The sequence below is a fragment of the Scyliorhinus torazame genome, chromosome 24 (genome assembly GCF_047496885.1).
Source record: "Scyliorhinus torazame isolate Kashiwa2021f chromosome 24, sScyTor2.1, whole genome shotgun sequence".
Classification (NCBI taxonomy): domain Eukaryota; kingdom Metazoa; phylum Chordata; class Chondrichthyes; order Carcharhiniformes; family Scyliorhinidae; genus Scyliorhinus; species Scyliorhinus torazame.
This window is the reverse complement of record NC_092730.1, coordinates 7692084-7696768: the sequence shown is the minus strand read 5'-3', so window position 1 is coordinate 7696768 and position 4685 is coordinate 7692084.

Here is a 4685-nt window from a genome sequence, read left to right as displayed (position 1 = left end):
TCCCCAAACTAATCCCACTGCCCCACTCTCTCCCCATAGCCCTGTATCAATTCCCAAACGAATCCCACTGCCCCGCTCTCCCCACAGCCCTGTATCAATCCCCAAACTAATCCCACTGTCTGCTCTCACCATTGCCCTGTATCAATCCCCAAACGAATCCCACTGCCCCGCTCTCTCCCCATAGCCCTGTATCAATCCCCAAACGAATCCCACTGCCCCCCTCTCCCCGTAGCCCTGTATCAATCCCCAAACTAATCCCACTGCCCCGCTCTCTCCCCATAGCCCTGTATCAATTCCCAGACTAATCGCACTGCCCCGCTCTCTCCCCATAGGCCTGTATCAATCCCCAAACTAATCCCACTGCCCCGCTCTCCCCGCAGCAATCCCCAAACTAATCCCACTGTCCCGCTCTCTCCCCATAGCCCTGTATCAATCCCCAAACTAATCCCGCTGCCCCGCTCTCTCCCCATAGCCCTGTATCAATCTCCAAACTAATCCCGCTGCCCCGCTCTCTCCCGATCGCCCTGTATCAATCCCCAAACTAATCCCACTGCCCCGCTCTCTCCCCATAGCCCTGTATCAATCCCCAAACTAATCCCACTGCCCCACTCTCTCCAGATAGCCCCGTATCAATCCCCAAACTAATCCCACTGTCCCAACTCTCTCCCCATCGCCCTGTATCAATCCCCAAACTAATCGCACTGCCCCACTCCCTCCCCATAGCCCTGTATCAATCCCCAAACTAATCCCACTGCCCCGCTCTCCCCCATAGCCCTGTGTCAATCCGCAAACTAATCCCACTGCCCCACTCTCCCCATAGCCCTGTGTCAATCCCCAAACTAATCCCACTGCCCGCTCTCCCCATAGCCCTGTGTCAATCCCCAAACTAATCCCACTGCCCCACTCTCCCCATAGCCCTGTGTCAATCCCCAAACTAATCCCACTGTCCCGCTCTCTCCCCATAGCCCTGTGTCAATCCCGAAACTAATCCCACTGCCCCGCTCTCTCCCCATAGCCCTGTGTCAATCCCCGAACTAATCCCACTGCCCCACTCTCCCCATAGCCCTGTGTCAATCCCCAAACTAATCCCACTGCCCCGCCCTCTCCCCATAGCCCTGTATCAATCCCCAAACTAATCCCACTGTCCAACTCTCTCCCCATAGCCCTGTATCAATCCCCAAACTAACCCCACTGTCTCCCCATAGCCCTGTATTCATCCCAATCTAATCCCACTGCCCCGCTCTCTCCCCATTGCCCTGTATCAATCCCTAAACTAATCCAACTGCCCCGCTCAATCCCCAAACTACTCCCACTGCCCCGCTCTCTCCCCATAGCCCTGCATCAATCCCCAAACTAATCCCACTGTCCCGCTCTCTCCCCATAGCCCTGTATCTATCCCAAACTATTCCCACTGTCCCGCTCTCTCCCCATAGCCCTGTATCAGTCCCAAACTAATCCCACTGCCCCGCTCTCTCCCCATAGCCCTGTATCAATTCCCAAATTAATCCCACTGCCCTGCTCTCTCCCCATTGCCCTGTATCAATACCCAAACTCATCCAACTGCCCCCGCTCCCTCCCCATAGCCGTGTCTATCCCCAAACGAATCCCACTGCTCCACTCTTCCCGTAGCCCTGTATCAATCCCCAAACTAATCTCACTGTCCCGCTCACTCCTCATAGCCCTGTATCAATCCCCAAACTAATCCCACTGCCCCGCTCTCTCCCCACAGCCCTGTTTCAATCCCCAAACTAATCCCACTGCTCCGCGCTCTCCCCATCGCCCTGTATCAATCCCCAAACTAATCCCACTGCCCCGCTCTCTCCCCATAGCCCTGTATCAATCCCCAAACGAATCCCACTGCCCCCCTCTCCCCGTATCAATCCCCAAACTAATCCCACCGCCCCGCTCTCCCCATAGCCCTGTATCAATCCCCAAACTAATCCCACTGCCCCGCTCTCACCCCATGGCCCTGTATCAATCCCCAAACTAATCCCACTGCCCCACTCTCTCCCCATAGCCCTGTATCAATTCCCAAACGAATCCCACTGCCCCGCTCTCCCCACAGCCCTGTATCAATCCCCAAACTAATCCCACTGTCTGCTCTCACCATTGCCCTGTATCAATCCCCAAACGAATCCCACTGCCCCGCTCTCTCCCCATAGCCCTGTATCAATCCCCAAACGAATCCCACTGCCCCCCTCTCCCCGTAGCCCTGTATCAATCCCCAAACTAATCCCACTGCCCCGCTCTCTCCCCATAGCCCTGTATCAATTCCCAGACTAATCGCACTGCCCCGCTCTCTCCCCATAGGCCTGTATCAATCCCCAAACTAATCCCACTGCCCCGCTCTCCCCGCAGCAATCCCCAAACTAATCCCACTGTCCCGCTCTCTCCCCATAGCCCTGTATCAATCCCCAAACTAATCCCACTGCCCCACTCTCCCCATAACCCTGTATCAATCCCCAAACTAATCTCACTGTCCCGCTCACTCCTCACAGCCCTGTATCAATCCCCAAACTAATCCCACTGTCCCGCTCTCCCCATTGCCCTGTATCAGTCCCAAACTAATCCCACTGACCCACTCTCTCCCCATAGCCCTGTATCAGTCCCAAACTAATCCCACTGCCCCGCTCTCTCCCCATAGCCCTGTATCAATCCCCAAACTAATCCCACTGTCCCGCTCTCTCCACATAGCCCTGTATCAATCCCCAAACTAATCCCACTGCCCCACTGTCTCCCCATAGACCTGTATCAATCTCCAAACTAATCCCACTGCCCTGCTCAATCCCCATACTAATCCCACTGCCCCGCTCTCTCCCCATGGCCGTATCAATCCCCAAACTAATCCCACTGCCCCGCTCTCTCCCCATGGCCGTATCAATCCCCAAACTAATCCCACTGCCCCACTCTCTCCCCATAGTCCTGTATCAATCCCCAAACTAATCCCACTGTCCCACTCTCCCCATATAGCCCTGTATCAATCCCCAAACTAATCCCACTGCCCCACTCTCTCCCCATAGCCCTGTGTCAATCCCCAAACTAATCCCACTGCCCCGCTCTCCCCATAGCCCTGGATCATCCCCAAACTAATCCCACTGCCCCACTCTCTCCCCATAGCCCTGTGCCAATCCCCAAACTAATCCCACTGCCCCGCCCTCTCCCCATAGCCCTGTATCAATCCCCAAACTAATCCCACTGTCCCGCTCTCTCCCCATAGCCCTGTATCTATCCCAAACTATTCCCACTGTCCCACTCTCTCCCCATCGCCCTGTATCAATCCCCAAGCTAATCCCACTGTCCCACACTCTCCCCATAGCCCTGTATCAATCCCCAAACTAATCCCACTGCCCCGCTTTCTCCCCATAGCCCTGTATCAATCCCCAAACTAATCCCACTGCCCCGCTCTCTCCCCATAGCCCTGTGTCAATCCCCAAACTAATCCCACTGTCCCACTCTCGTCCCATAGCCCTGTATCAATCCCAAACTAATCCCACTGTCCCGCTCTCTCCCCATAGCCCTGTATCAATCCCCAAACTAATCCCACTGCCCCACTGTCTCCCCATAGACCTGTATCAATCTCCAAACTAATCCCACTGCCCTGCTCAATCCCCAAACTAATCCCACTGCCCCGCTCTCTCCCCATAGCCCTGTATCAATCCCCAAACTAATCCCACTGTCCCACTCTCTCCCCATAGCCCTGTATCAATCCCCAAACTAATACCACTGCCCCACTCTCTCCCCATAGCCCTGTGTCAATCCCCAAACTAATCCCACTGCCCCGCTCTCTCCCCATAGCCCTGTATCATCCCCAAACTAATCCCACTGCCCCACTCTCCCCATAGCCCTGTGCCAATCCCCAAACTAATCCCACTGCCCCGCCCTCTCCCCATTGCCCTGTATCAATCCCCAAACTAATCCCACTGTCCCGCTCTCTCCCCATAGCCGTGTATCTATCCCTAACTATTCCCACTGTCCCACTCTCGCCCCATAGCCCTGTATCAATCCCCAAGCTAATCCCACTGTCCCACACTCTCCCCATAGCCCTGTATCAATCCCCAAACTAATCCCACTGCCCCGCTTTCTCCCCATAGCCCTGTATCAATCCCCAAACTAATCCCACTGCCCCGCTCTCTCCCCATAGCCCTGTGTCAATCCCCAAACTAATCCCACTGTCCCACTCTCGTCCCATAGCCCTGTATCAATCCCAAACTAATCCCATTGTCCCGCTCTCTCCCCATGGCCCTGTATCAATCCCCAAACTAATCCCACTGCCCTACTCTCTCCCCATAGCCCTGTATCAATCCCCAAACTAAACCCACTGCCCCGCTCTCTCCCCATAGCCCTGTATCAATCCCCAAACTAATCCCACTGCCCGCTCTCTCCCCATAGCCCTGTATCAATCCCCAAACTAATCCCACTGCCCTGCTCACACCCCATAGCCCTGTATTAATCCCCAAACTAATCCCACTGTCCCGCTCTCTCCCCATAGCCCAGTATCAATCCCCAAACTAATCCCACTGTCCCGCTCCAGAGGATGAAACGCACTCCCCCCCTGCTAATCACGGCCTTTCCCAGGCCAGGGCTCAGACCGAGACGTCTGATCGCGGATGGACAGAAATGCAGCGAGACGGCAGGATGTATTTTGTTAACTTTTTTTTATATAAACACAGATAAAGCAGAATGAT